The sequence below is a fragment of the Puma concolor genome, chromosome A1, assembly GCF_028749965.1.
Source record: "Puma concolor isolate L17-30 chromosome A1, mPumCon1.1.hap2, whole genome shotgun sequence".
In the NCBI taxonomy this organism is placed as follows: Eukaryota; Metazoa; Chordata; class Mammalia; order Carnivora; family Felidae; genus Puma; species Puma concolor.
In genome coordinates, this window is record NC_141667.1 from 237,633,468 (window position 1) to 237,649,051 (window position 15,584).

The window sequence follows — 15,584 nt, forward strand, 5'->3', positions numbered from 1 at the left end:
TGTCCCCCTCTCTCTGCTGCTACACTGCTTATGCCCTCCCCCCAAAATAAATATTTAAAAAAATAAATAAATCTTACAATCTTTCTCCCCTCATTTAGTCATAGCATTTATGGATTGGTTTTCTTCTTTAAAAAAAATGTGATAGAAAACCTAAAATGTAGGAAAGCAGGTTTTAATTGCCCAAGTGAAAGATTGGGGATCCCTTGCTATGAGCGAAATTAGAAGATTATAATTAGCTTCATCTGATCATTCGAAGGAGTTTAAATTGACCCATAAGAACTGCTGACAAGCCCTCCATATGGCACATAAGAACTGGAGCTCCCTCACCCTTTAGACTGGTGTCCCAGCTGGGGGAGGAAGCCACATGGTTCACTGCCTTCTTACCCATGTTTGATCGTATTACTGTTGGATCCATTCTTCCCCCGGGATCAGGACTGGCTACAAAATTTGGGGGGCTCAGTTCAAAATGAAAATACCACTGCCTATTTGTTAAATTATGACACATTTTAAGAAGGCAAAAGAGCGTTAGGCCAAGCACCCACGAAACCCACTTTGGCCAGGATCCAGTGTTGTCCTGAATGCAAGTCACAATGGCGCTAATAGACAAAGTGTAGAGATTTCTTCTGAAGCCTCAGAATCTGGAGGTTCCTTTAGGGACATTTTAGATGCTCCTCTGCCTGGGGCCAACAGGGAAGAAACCCAAGACTGAGAATTCTCTGAACCTTGAAGACAGTTTTGGGCCAGCCCCTCCTTCTCCCTTGTGCACATCTCACACTTCGATATTCTTTCAGAGCTTAGGTAAATCACATTTCTTCCATGAAGCCTTCTCTCACCTTATTAAACAACAATCATATCTTTCTTCTTTCAATGTCAGTGTTACTGTATGTACTCACTTATTGGGCATTTAGTAGATGCTGCTAATTTTAAATTAATTGCCAAGTATGTACTTGCTAATTGCTAATTAAGTTAATTGAAAACCGGTTCTTTTGACTAGTGCTTTGTAAAATTTGTTTTCCCACAACTAGCAAAAAAAAAAAAAAAAAAAATGATCACAGTTTCTTAATCTGGGGCTCATGGATCATCTTCTTGGGAGCCCAAGAACCCATAGAAATTATAAATGAAATTGTGGATGTCTGTGTATATGTCATTTTTTCAGAAGTATTAACCCCCTGCCCCCACCCTTCAAAAGGGTTAATAACAACTAAGCTAGATTCTCAACAGGTATATTCTAACTGGTTCATTAGGGGATTTTCTTTCTTTCTTTCTTTCTTTCTTTCTTTCTTTCTTTCTTTCTTTGTGCACTCTATCCTCAATGTGTGGCTTGAACTCACAACCCTGAGATCAAGAGTCACATGCTCTACTGACTGAGCCAGCCAGGCACCTTGGTTTTTTAGGGGATTTTAAACCAAAGATCTATTATGTGGTCAGGAAAGGTCACACAGTCTCATCCTTCAGACCCTCAACTATAAAAGCAAATCCTTCCTGGATTAGGCCAGTGGGCTTTTATTTTAGTTCTCTCTGTTGTGTGTTTACATTAGAATTCCAATCATCGGGGCATCTGGGTGGCTCAGTTGGTGAAGCGTCTGACTTCAGCTCAGGTCATGATCTCACGGCTTGTGGGTTTGAGCTCTACATTGGGCTCTGTGTGGACAGCTCAGAGCCCGGAGCCTCCTTCAGATTCTGTGTCTCCCTGTCTTTCTGCCCCTTCCCCGCTCATGCTCTGTCTCTCAAAAATAAATTTAAAAATGTTAAAAATTAAAAAAAAAAGAATTCCAATCATTTGGTCACATTTGAAATTCCAAGGAAGTCCATGTTTGGAAGAGAACCTCTGATTTGCCCTCTTGATTCTGCCTTGTCTCAGGCAAACATGTGGTTAGCACTGAGGAAACAGTTCATATGACTGCAGTAGTTAGCATATCACCTCTGTAGTGCTGAGAAACGAGACAAGCATCTATCTCAGGGGTCAGCAAGCTTTTTCGGTCAAGGGTAAAGAGTAAATATTTTAGGCTTTGCAGGTCAGATGGTCTCTGTTGCAACTTCTCAGCTCAACTCCCGTTGCATGAACACAGCCATGGAAGATAGTCACGAAGGTAGCCAAACGATAGGCGTGGCTGGGTCTGAGTACAACTCTATTTACAAAATCGGGCAGTGGCTACTTTCGGCCCGTGGGCCAGAGTTTGCCAACCTCGATCTAATCCAGGGCTCACTGGGACCTAGGAAATCCCAGTTAGTGCCAGAAGGCACAACACTGAATAATTAGGCACGCCTTTCAAAACTCGCCGTTTCACCACTGGTGTGTAATTCTAATCTTGGCTTAAAAATGAGCATACGAATCCGAAGGAACGAGCACATCCCAGGTGATGGTCCAGACAGGCAGCCCGGTGACATAGGTAAGGAAATAGGGGTGATATTGTCATCACCATTCCAGTTCTCATGCACCCTTTATCAGAGACGAGAGACAAGGTTATTGTTCACACCATCACGAACAAGGAGAGGGCAGGCTCCTGCTATAAAATCCGGATTGCTCCCTGAGCAGTCTCTCTGTAATTAGTGCCCCTTTCTGTCTCTGTTCCGTGCAGATGATGTATAAAAGGCTCCCGGTGTATGATGTCAGCCGCGTTCTGAAAACAATCTCTTGATTGTTCCGTGTGAAGTTGTGCATTTGCACCCGGCTGTGGCTGCAGCTGCTAGTCATTTCTCGACCAGCTCATTTACCCAACTGGCTCTGTCAGCTTCCCCATCACAGCCTTGCCCGGCGGGAGGAGAGCCTGGTGGGAACAGAAATTGTAGGCGGCAACTCGATAGCGTCATTCCTAAGAGAGCACAAATAGTGGAAGCTGATTCACAGCTTCTTATAAGCTCGCTGATCTGAAAACACCGAAGAGGTTTAAACGGTTCAACTTGCAAATCAGAATCTAAAATCCTGTCAAATGCTTAGACTTATTTAGATTCCTTTCTATTATCAGGTTTCATAAAAGGGCACTTTTTTACTCTCAGTAGGGAGCGTTGGATCGCAAAGGCAATCAGGGTTTTGCTTTGGTTCTTAGTCCTTGGTCTTTTGCTGCTCTATCAGCGAGAGGGATCGATGAGTGATATACATTTATTTATTTATTTATTTTTTTGTCTTTAGTAAGTCGCCATGCGTGCTCCCGATCGCGCGTGGATTGGGAGTGCGGGAATTCTGTGGCTGGCTCTGGTCTTGTGTCTTTTCTACCAGAACGTGGGTTTCTGGCGACTGCTAATGCTGTCAGCGTCGATGCCACATTTGCCCCAAGAGGGCCCCCTTCCAGCCTCCTGTGGTGCTGTCCTCACCCAGGAGGGGCGGAACCCTGACCCGTCTCTTTTGTGTTGCCATCCTGTGTCATAGTACGGTGAGAGCCTTTGTGATCATGGAGCCCAGGCTGCATGCCACTGCCCTAGAAGCAAGGAAGACTGAAGACCAGACGATGTGCAGCCACCCACCAGCACCCTCAGTATCAACTCCCCGGAATTGCCACCAAAACCCAGTCAGCAGAAATTCCCCAAACACAGACAGGGTCGAGATGCCGGGTGGCCAAACGAAATGGCAAGGGCCCACTACTCCAGCTAAGCTGGATGGACGGTGTGAGCTGGGACTCTGGGCCCAGCAGAGAGGAAGGAACTAATCTTTGCTGGGTGCTCACCGTGTGTCAGAAGAGAACAAGGCACACGTCTTACTTAAAGCACCACAGACCTTTGAGCAGTGACATTTCAAGGCCTTGCAGGTGGGAAGTGACTGAGCCAAGATTTGAAACAAAGTCTATCGGAGGCTGTCTGTCCATATTCTTTTTTTTTTTTTTAAATTTTTTTTTTTTCAACGTTTATTTATTTTTTTGGGACAGAGAGAGACCGAGCATGAACGGGGAGGGGCAGAGAGAGAGGGAGACACAGAATCGGAAACAGGCTCCAGGCTCTGAGCCATCAGCCCAGAGCCCGACGCGGGGCTCGAACTCACGGACCGCGAGATCGTGACCTGGCTGAAGTCGGACGCTTAACCGACTGCGCCACCCAGGCGCCCCTGTCCATATTCTTTTCAACAAATAGTTTTGTGTTTTTGTTTTTTTACCAAATGGTAATTAGAGAATGGGGCGGAAACTGATAGAACCCCCGAGAAGAGAAGCCAGGCCGGACTCTACTTGTGAGTTCTAAGGTAAAATGGATTGGAGAGGGAGATGGCTATGGCACACTGACACCGGGGGACCAGGACACTTGTAGCCATGGGGCCCCAGGGATGGCGAAACAAAGACCAAGTGTGTAAACTCAGTTTTAATGAGCAGAAATTCCAAGTAGGATTTCTCCATTATGGCTGCACATTTTTCCAACTGAAAGGGGTGCAAGGGCTTCAAGGCACTTCAGTTTGAAACCCTTTAATAGTTTGAATCTCTTCTCTCTGGCCCTCGCTAATTGTTTATTATATTTCCTTTTATAAAGCTCTTCCCGGTTTTCTGAGATCAGAGACCATGCTTGGCCAATACAATAACCTTTGCGGCAAGTTTCGCTGGTCTGATCAGATCAGATCACAATGTGAAGTAAAATACTGTAGTTGTGGTCCACCAGGGGACCCCAGCCTCGTGGTGGGAGCGAGCAGAGAGCAGGGGGCTCGGGCCCATGCTGGTACATCGTACAGTTGAAGCCGCATTCAGACGTGAGCGGCGAAAGCAATTTTATTATGAAACAACAAATAGAAGAAAATATAAATACCAACCCGTGCTTTTATCTATGGCAACGCTGTGGGGTGGGGCTTGGATGAAGCTGAAATAGTCCACATCTGCCACTTGGCTTGATTCAACCGACAGTGTGCTCAAAACACACAGGAAATGTTGGAAAGCTTGTTTTCTTGTAATAAAAGTGACATCTTCTCTTTGTAGAATCACCTGGTAGTTTCGGTGTTATATATGTTACTTGGAGTTTTAAAATCATGGGTTTTCAACCTGAATTTTGGATATAAAGTTTTTTTTGCTTTTTGGTTTCTTCCTTTCCTTCCTTCCTTCCTCTCTCTCTCTTCCCCCCCTTTCTTTCTGATAAAAATAATCTTTCAAAAAATTGGTTTTAATTTTAGGGAGAGAGAGAGAGAGTGAGAAAGGGAGCAGAGCAGAGGGAGAGAGAGAGAATCCCAAGCAGGCTCCAGGCTCAGCACAGAGCCTGATGCAAGGCTCAATGCCATGACCCTGGGATCATGACCTGAGCCGAGATGAAGAGTCAGACGCTCAACCAATTGAGCCACCCAGGAGCCCCTAAAAATATTCTTTTAAGGCTCATTTGCCTAATTAGGGCTGCCAGGTGTCTCAGTCTGTTAAGCGTCTGACTCTTAGTTTCAGCTTAGGTCATGATCTCATGGTTCGTGAGTTCAAGCCCTCCATCAGGCTCTGCGCTGACAATGTGGAGCCTACTTGGGATTCTCTCTCTCTCTCTCTCTCTCTCTCTCTCTCTCCCCCCGCCCCTCCCCTGCTCACTTTCTATCTCTCTCTCAAAATAAATTAAACCCTCATTAAAAAAACCCCTCATTTGCACATGGAACATTCTCCAGAACAGATCACATACTGGGACACAAATCAGCCCTCAGCAAGTACAAAAAGATTGAGATCATACTGTGCATATTTTCAGACCACAACGCTATGAAACTCAAAATCAACCACAGAAGGACAACAAATACTTGGAGACTAAAGAACATCCTACTAAAGAATGAATGGGCTAACCAAGAAGTTAAAGAGGAAATTAAAAAGTACATTGAATCCAATGAAAATGATAACACCACAGCCCAAAACCTCTGGGACGTAGCAAAGGCAGTCATAAGAGAGAAGTATATAGCAATCCAGGCCTTCCTAAAGAAGGAAGAAAGGTTTCAGATACACAATCTAACCTTACACCTTAAAGAGCTGGAAAAAGAACAGCAAATAACACCCCAAACCAGCAGAAGACAGGGAATAATAAAGACTAGAGCAGAAATCAATGCTATTGAAACCAAAAGCAAAACAAAACAAACAAACAAAAAAAACCAGTACAACAGATCAATGAAACTAGGAACTGGTTCTTTGAAAGAATTAACAAAATTGATAAACTCCTAGCCAGTTTGATTAAAAAAAAAAAAAAAAAAAAAAAAAAAAAAAAAAAAAAAAGGAAGAAAAGACCCAAATAAATAAAATCAAGAATGAAAGAGGAGAGATCACAACCAACACAGCAGAAATACAAACAATAATAAGAGAATATTATGAGTAATTATACACCAATAAAATGGGCAATCTGGAAAAAATAAACACATTCCTAGAAACATATACACTACCAAAACTGAAACAGGAAGAAATAGAAAATTTGAACAGACCCATAACCAGCGAAGAAATCAAATTAGTAATAAAAAATCTCCCAAAACACAAGAGTCCAGGGCCAGATGGCTTTCCAGGGGAATTCTACCAAACATATAAAGAAGAGTTAACACCTATTCTTTTGAAGCTGTTCCAAAAAATAAAAATGGAAGGAAAACTTCCAGACTCATTCTATGAAGCCAGCATTACCTTGATTCCAAAAGCAGAGACCCAACTAAAAAGGAGAACTATAGACTGATTTCCCTGATGAACATGGATGCAAAAATCCTCAACACGATATTAGCCAACTAGATCCAACAATATTAAAAAATTATTCACCACGACCAAGTGGGATTTATACCTGGGATGCAGGGCCGGTTCAATATCCGCAAAACAATTAACGTGATTCATCACATCAATAAAAGAAAGGACAAGAACCACATGATCCTCTCAATAGATGCAGAGAAAGCAGTTGACAAAATATAGCATCTTTTCTTGATAAAAACCCTCAAGAAAGTAGGGCTAGAAGGATCATACCTCAAGATCATAAAAGCCATCTATGAAAGAACCAACACTAATACTTCCCCACACTTCAGTGGGGAAAAACTGAGAGCTTTCCCCCTAAGGTCAGGAACAAGACAGGGATGTCCACTCTGGCCACTCTTATTCAACATAGTATTGGAAGTCTTAGCCTCTGTGGTCAGACAACACAAAGAAATAAAAAGCATCCAAATCGTCCAGGAGGAGGTCAAACTTTCACTCTTTGCAGATGACATGAAACTCTATATGGAAAACCCTAAAGATTCCACCAAAAAACTGCTAGAACTGATCCATGAATTCAGCAAAGTAGCAGGATATAAAATCAATGCACAGAAATTGGTTGCATTCCTATACACCAACAGTGAAGCAACAGAAAGGGAAATCAAGGAATCGATCCCATTTACAACTGCACCAAAATCCATAAAATATCTAGGAATAAACCTAACCAAAGAGGTGAAAAATCTATACACTGAAAACTATAGACAGCTTATGAAAGAAATTGAAGAAGACACAAAAAAATGGAAAAAGATTCCATGCTCCCGGATAGGAAGAACGAACATTGTTAAAATGTCGATACTACCCAAAGCAATCTACATATTCAGTGCCATCCCTATCAAAATAACACCAGCATTTTTCACAGAGCTAGAACAAACAATCCTAAAATTTGCATGGAACTAGAAAAGACCCTGAATAGCCAAAGCGATCTTGAAAAGAAAACCAAACCTGGAAGCATCACAATCTTGGACTTCAAGCTGTATTACAAAGCTATAATCATCAAGACAGTATGGTATTGGCACAAAAGCAGACACTCAGATCAGTGGAACAGAATAGAGAACCCAGAAATGGACCCACAAACGTATGGCCAACTAATCTTTGACAAAGCAGGAAAGAATATCCAATGGAATAAAGACAGTCTCTTCAGCAAGTGGTGCTGGGAAAACTGGACAGCGATGGGCAGAAGAATGAACCTGGACCACTTTCTTACACCATACACAAAATAAACTCAAAATGGATGAAAGACCTAAACATAAGACAGGAAGCCAACAAAATCCTAGAGGAGAAAGCAGGTAAAAACCTCTTTGACCTCGGCCACAGAAACTTCTTCCTCAACACGTCTCCGGAGGCAAGGGAAACAAAAGCAAAATTGAACTATTGGGACCTCATCAAGATAAAAAGCTTCTGCACAGCAAAGGAAACAGTCAGAAAAACTAAAAGGCAACTGATGGAATGGGAGAAGATATTTGCAAGTGACATATCAGATAAAGGGTTAGTATCCAAAATCTATAAAGAACTTATCAAACTCAACACTCAAAAACCAAATAATCCAGTGAAGAAATGGGCAAAAGACAGGAATAGACACTTCTCCAAAGAAGACATCCAGATGGCTAACAGACACATGAAAAAAATGCTCAACATCACTCATCATCAGGGAAATTCAAGTCAAAACCACGATGAGATATCACCTCACACCAGTCAGAATGACTAACAACTCAGGCAACAGCAGATGTTGGCGAGGATGTGGAGAAAGAGGCTCTCTCTTGCGCTACTGGTGGGAATGCAAACTGGTGCAGCCACTCTGGAAAACAGTATGGAGCGTCCTCAAAAAATTAAAAAGAGAACCACCCTATGACCCAGCAATTGCACTACTAGGTATTTATCCGAGGGATACAGGTATACTTTTTCGAAGGGGCACATGCACCCCAATGTTTATAGCAGCACTATCGACGATAGCCAAAGTATGTAAAGAGCCCAAATGTCCATCGATGGATGAATGGGTAAAGAAGATGTGGTACACACACACACACACACACACACACACACACACACACACACAATGGAGTATTACTCAGCAATCAAAAAGAATGACATCTTGCCGTTTGTAACTACATGGATGAAACTAGAGGGTATTATGCTAAGTGAAATTAGTCAGAGAAAGACAGATATCATAGGACTTCACTCATACGAGGACTTTAAGACACAGAACAGATAAGCATAAGGGAAGGGAAGCAAAAATAATATAAAAACAGGGAGGGGACAAAACAGAAGAGACTCTTAAATATGGAGAACCGACAGAGGGTTGTGGGAGGAGGGATGGGCTAAGTGGGTAAGGGGCACCAAGGAATCTACTCCTGAAATCATTGTTGCACTGTATGCTAACTTGGATGTAAATTAAAAAAATAAATTAATGACTTAATTAAAAACAAAAAACAAAAATCTCATTTGCTGGGGCGCCTGGGTGGTTCAGTCGTTTACATGTCTGACTTCGGCTCAGGTCATGATCTTGAGGTTCCTGGGTTCCAGCCCTGCATCAGGTTCTGTGCTGACAGCTCAGAGCCTGGAGCCTACTTCCGGATTCTGTGTCTCCCTCTCTCTCCACCCCTCCCTTGCTTGTGCTCTGTCTCTCTCTGTCTCTCAAGAATAAATAAACATTTAAAAAAGTAAACAACAACAACAACAACAACACTCATTTGCCTAACTGGAAATTTTTGACCAGGTTCAGATTAGCATAGTCCGTGATGCTTATGTCAAAGTTAAATGTCTCAGAATCAGAATCTCACATGTAAATAGCTCTGGTACAAAAGATATTATATGTTCTGTGAAACCAGACAAAAAAGTCAGTATCATTTTTGTCAAATAGCTCATAGGTTGAAGCTTTAAAGAGAATAGAAACACAAACAAGCCTGGAGTTGGGTTAGGGGATCATGGTGGTGTTAAGAAAACGCTTTCTTTTTAGTCTTTTGCACCCGACTCATATTTGCACGCATCCAGACTTGGGGGGAAATGCCTTGTCAGACAGTAGAAAACTGCAAAGTGCAGGGGGGCCTGGGGGAGGGCAGGCATTAGCATAGATGGTGATCCGGGATGCCGGCTTGGTCTCATGCATCCGAGAGGTGGTCACACACACCCTGTGCCTAAAAGGAAGGAGGGGCAGAGGGAAGTAGGTAAAGGAAGGCTGCCGTCCGCTGAGAACAGGGCAGAGGGGACTTGGCAACCAATGGCAGTGCTGCAAAGCCTAGCTGGAATCGGAGTGGGTCGTCAAGGTCAATGTTAACACGTTGATACACAGCCTTCACCTCTTCATTTTATTAGAAATGTAGCGGTAATTCCTTGCTCTGGGGTCAGGTGCGGGACACGGCGGTTTTGAGGTCTGTGGCCCATCCTTGGTAATGGTGCAAATCTTCCCTCAGGGACGTTGGCTGCCTGAGCCGAGGCTGTAGGTGGCTTGTGTAGACGGTGAGAGAGAAGGCAGTTCTGTGACTTCTCTTGTTACTCCTTAGTTGTAGGGACGCAGTCACTCACCCTGAGGGTCATGGAGTGGCAACGCTGGTCTCCGTGGGAATGTTACACTCTAACTGAACGGAAGAAGAAGCGGAAAATAACCTAGAACTGAAAAGCACACGTCGGGGGGCTGGGTAATGAGTAAGCGCGGGGCTGCATATTCTTAAATGCCACATGTTTCTAGCACCGTGGTTTTCAGAGCACGCGAGGCTGCCACATGAGACCACTGGCCACTCTTCCCGCGAGTCACGTAGATGCGAGGTACGAGGGCACATCCGCACACCTGCTCGAACTTCTTTCACAAAAGCAGCTCGTGAGTCGTCGTTTGTGTGCTGGCCGTTGGGTCAGCCTTCCTGCATTCACTCTAGGATGAACCTTCTCAAGATGTCTTGTGCCTGGATATAATCCGGGCAGCTTGACCGACGTGGGACTTCTCCAGCATCAACCCCAGAGCAGCTGCCCCATGAGCCAGCGGTGGAGCCCAGGAATCTGCATTTTACCAAGCCTTCCCCATCGCTTCTGACCCAAGCGCTCGGAGAACCCCAGTTAGAGTCTGGGAATGTACAGTAAAATAATAGTTCTTCAGAGGTCTACTGTTTGTTTATTTAAAAAAAATACATTAGGGGCGCCTAGGTGGTTCAGTTGGTTAAGTGTCCCACTCCTGCTCAGGTCGTGATCTCACGGTTTGAGCCCTGCATTGGGCTCTGTGCTGTGAGCCTGGAGCCTGCTTCCGATTCTGTGTCTCCCTCTTTCTCTGCCCCTCCCCTGCTCACGCTCTGTCTCTCTCTCTCTCTTGCTCAAAAATAAACATTTACTAAAAAAATATTGTTTCAAGTTTTTATTTAAGTAATCTCTACAGCCAATGTAGGGCTTGAACTCATGACCCCAATGTCAAGAGTCGCAGGCTGTCTGAACTGAGCCACCCAGGCGCCCCATCTACTGTTTGTTTAGATCACAAGTTCAAAGCTTTAACAGTTTGACGGTTGGGTAGGGTGATGCAAATGTGGTATTAAAAGATACACATAAATATGTCTTCAACTCGGGTGAGTTCGTAGTGAAGACTTTTTGCGTTGTGTGCCTGGGTTAACCATGCCAGTCATGGTTCAGCTGAATGGAACAAACAAACTCATTAGATCCCATGTACCTATTTTTGGGGTTGGCAAGGTCCTTTCTCTTCTTCAGCTTTACGTTCATAGATAGATGCCAAGAGCCTAGCTGAACTTTTTCCACGTGCCCTTTTGCCCAGTGGCATGGTATTCCTCTGCTCGACCTGAGCTGCCTCACCGTGGACATTTGCTTTGGCAATGACACGTGTGGGGCACAAGAGAGCGGGTGCTTACGTGATGACGCCTTACCCTCTCCCCCCTTCCAGTTTTACCGAGATGTAATTGACGTAGAACATTTTGCATGTTTCAGGCAGACCACATAATGACTTGGTAACTTATGAAATAATGACTACCAGTTGAATTAACTTATCGTTAACACCTAATTACAATTTTTTTCTTGTGATCAGAACTTTTAAGATCCACTATCTTAGCAGCTGTCAAATAATGTTGTTTTTTTTTTAAGAAATCAAACACTACGACAACTTCTCCCATTTCAGGAGGAGGGGCCCTTGAAGTTTGAGAGATTTGGGCCATCACTTCTCTACTCAGGGAGAAAAGAACGCTCCAGCTCCCAGATTCTGGGCCTTGGTTGTGCGATGCCTACAAAAATACATCCATGTACATGAACACACGTTTACCTGAGTTCACACCACACATGTGTGCACACAAGAGCGTCGGGTTCACTGGCAATTTCCAGACTGGAATCCATGGTGGTTAGCTTGGAGAAAAAGAGCACGCTTCCCTGGAGGATAAAGCCCTCTGCGAATTATGTCTCTTGTAACTTTAAGTGGGGGAATTTTTTTGTTTATAGACTTCTGCCAGAGGGAAAGGACAGAACACTGGGCAAGAACAACTCGTAGCGAAAGGTCACATTTTTGTAATTCTGTGCTGATTCATCACACATTGAGATCTTCTAATAAATGCCCTTCCTGACAAAAATGGAAAGGACAGTAAGTGGAACAGATGAAATCACCCTCAAGACAAAGGTTATGAGAATGACAAATTTCTCAACCTTGAAAACGTGGTTGTTCTTCCCTCCATCTTGATGGCGAATATAGGTTTATGCTGGTAGAGCATTTTACGTCGCACAGAGTGCTTTGGTGTGAGGTAGGCAGGGTGAGTATTGCTATTTCTATGTTTTGTCTTGTAGCAAAACTAAGGCAGGCCTGGCCTTGTGACTGTTGGGGGATCCTGGGCTGACCCGCTGTCCCAGAGGCACCGCCTGACCAGCCTGGTGGGTCTCTGCTGCCTTTTACAAGCCAGAATCTCGGGACGCCTGGGTGGCTCAGTCGGTTAAGCGTTCGACTTCGGCTCAGGTCATGATCTCACGGTTCATGGGTTCGAGCCCCACGTTGGGGTCTGTGCCGACAGCTCGGAGCCTGGAGCCCGCTTCGGATTCTGTGTCTCTCTCTCTGCCCCTCCCCCACTGGCACTCTGCCTCTCTCTCTAAAATAAATAAAAGTTTAAAAAGGAAAAACACCAGAATCTCTCTTTCTTTCTGTTTTCTGTTGTTTTTTGTTTTTCTTGGAACTTGTTCTCAAGAAATAAAATCCAAGGCTGTTTTGTTTGTAAAAATGTCCCTCCTCAAATGACACTCTTTTTAAAAAAAGATTTTATTTTGGAGGCATCCGGGTGGCTCAGTCAGTTAAGCGTCCAACTCTGGATTTTGGCTCAGGGCATGATCTCACAGTTCGTGAGTTCGAGCCCTGCCTTGGCCTCCTGGTTCTGACAGCACGGCAGACCCTGTTTGGGATTCTCCCTCCCTATCTCTCTTTCTGCCCCTTCCCCGCTCACACTCTGCTCTCTCTCTCTCTGTCAAAATAAATAAGTAAACTTAAACATATATTTTATTTTTAAGTAATCTGTGCACCCAACGCAGGACTCCAACTCACAGCCCTGCGATTAAGAGCCTCACGCTCCACTGACTGAGCTAGCCAGGTGCCCCTAAAATGACACTTCTTAATGTCACTTTATTTCTACATATGATTTGTATCACTCATTATCAAACCTTTTGTGTAAGTTTCTTAGGCATGCCTCTTGGAAATCCGCATCTGGAACATTGTCTTCTTTGTATAACTGATTTCTTTCTTTCTATCGATCAGATTAGGAGGTTTATATACTTGTTTTCCAGAACGCTTAGAGTTCAGTGATTTGATTTTAATGTTCAGTGATGGCCTTTGTATTATCCTAAATTAGCTTCTTCCCCTTTTTTGAGGTTGTAAGTTGTGTATTTCAGCTTTATTTTCTATGCACCTTTTATTATGAGCCAAAGCTTCTTGGAAATAGGCAGGGTGTGTGTATACGTTTTGAATAAACACTTCTTGGTCTGAGTTTAATTTGCTATAAAGTAAAAAACATCGAATGCCCTGAATAAACTTGCAATACTATTAAATGGAATTGGGTGGGTCATATAATACATTTTTTTAAATCAGGACAAATACTTTAAGGACAGATCTTGCAGTGGAAGACATTTAGTGTCCAAAACGGCACTATGAACACTACCGCGGCAAGTGACAAAGGGTACTGAAAGAAAACCAATGTGCAAGGGAAGCCGAGAGGTTAGAGGGAGGAATGCTAAAGTTTAATTTCAGTTTGAATTATCTCCAAGCAATCCATATGAAATATCTTGAAGGAAGGAAAAGAAATCTGCACCCAGGGCTCCGTGATCTGTGCTGGCTCCAGGCCGTGAGTTTCAGGGGGCTGCCCTCTGGATCCGACAGCCCGGAGGATCTTAGCAGATCAGCCACTTAGCAGGTGTGTGGTGCTGGGGACAAACTGATCCTTCTCAGAGCCTCCCTTTGCTAATCTGCAAAATGAGAACATATCATAATACCCACCTCGTCGGGCAGTGCTGACGATTTGGCAAAGTGACTCACGAGAAGAAATTCCTACAGTGCTTCTCCTTGAAATTTGAATTTTACCCTGTAAAAAAAGGCAAAGTGTGATGCTTTCATAATAAATCCTGTGTAGAGCCCTGTATTAGATTCCTTCAAAAAATGTTTGTGTCTCCCACAGAGAGGTTCACAGGCACTTAAGGGTACAGGCAGCTGCTGGGATTTTCACAAAGTGAACACACTCACGTACTAGCACTTAGATTAGGAAACAGCCCCCAGATACCCTCCTCCCGTCCCCTCTTATCACTGCTCTTCCCTAAGATGGTATTCCTCCGCTGTCTGTACTTCCGATACTGTAGGTGCGTGTTGATTATCTTGGAGCTTTATACAAATGGAGTTCTCCAGTGTTGACTCTTCTCTGTCTGGCTTCTTTCATTCAGCACAACGTTGGCAAGATTCCTCCATGACCTGCGTGAAGCTGTATCGTTTGTTTACTTTTGTGGCTGTTTGGAAGTCTATGACGTGATGCCAGAATTTGCTTAGTAATTTTACTGTTGATGGAATTTGGGGCCTCCAGTTTGAGGGCATTACGGATAAAGCTGCCATGAGCATAGTCTTACAGTAGTGAGGTTTGCAGATACCGCTGTGGGATGTGTACCTGGGGATGCCCTTCCGATTGGAGGCTGTGAACACGGACCAGCTTCAAGGAGTCCCATCAGATGTCCAGAGTGGTGGTGCTGATGTCTATCCCCTGCCAGTTCCTCTTCATCCTGATCAACACTTGGCATTGTCCGTCTGTTTCATTTTGGTGCTCCCACTCCATGGGCAGCGTAGTAATAGCTCATTCTGCTCTGCCTTTGTAGTTCCCAGGTGACTCATGCTTCCGTTGCCTTGTTAACAATACCTTCTATTTTTGAGATAAGATACTGATATGAGAAGTAACGTGGATCGAAACATAAAGCAAAAGCCATTAGAGCTATAAACGACTTGATAAGTACAAATATAATGAATGCTTTTAACTACTTTTTTAAATGCTTATTTGTTTTTGAGCGAGAGAGTGAGCAGGGGAGGGGCAGAGCGAGGGGGAAAGAGGATCCAAAGAGGGGCTCCCCCTGAGAGAAGAGAGCTCTTCCTGGGGCTCAAACTCACCAACCGTGAGATTATGACCTGAACCAAAGCCGGACGCTTAACAGACTGAGCCACCCAGGGGCCTCTGATTTTAAATATTTTTATTTCACAGTTCAGCAGATCAAGTACACTTGAAATAACCAGGGAGAAGTAGGATCTGTATGCATTCTTAATCTCCTGTCCATGACGAAATTCGCATCCTACAAGTAGAGAACACATAGTTTTTCCTTCCTCTTCGTCCTTTAACACTTACAAAATTCAGTTTGGTACTTGATGATGAAGGGCATTTCAAGTGATTCAAGAAAGTAGAGATTTTAGCATCAATTTCAGGTTATCTAGCAAGTTTAAAACCAGGAGGTCTTAGGGGCGCCTGGTTGGTT

At 43.8% G+C, this 15,584-nt stretch overlaps 1 protein-coding gene across 1 annotated transcript in view; it reads left to right on the forward strand.

Annotated features, from left to right (window-relative positions):
* Positions 1 to 15,584, forward strand: part of SPATA13 (spermatogenesis associated 13) — a 346,879-nt gene that overhangs the window by 61,702 nt on the left and 269,593 nt on the right. The gene's annotated exons all lie outside the window — the stretch shown is intronic.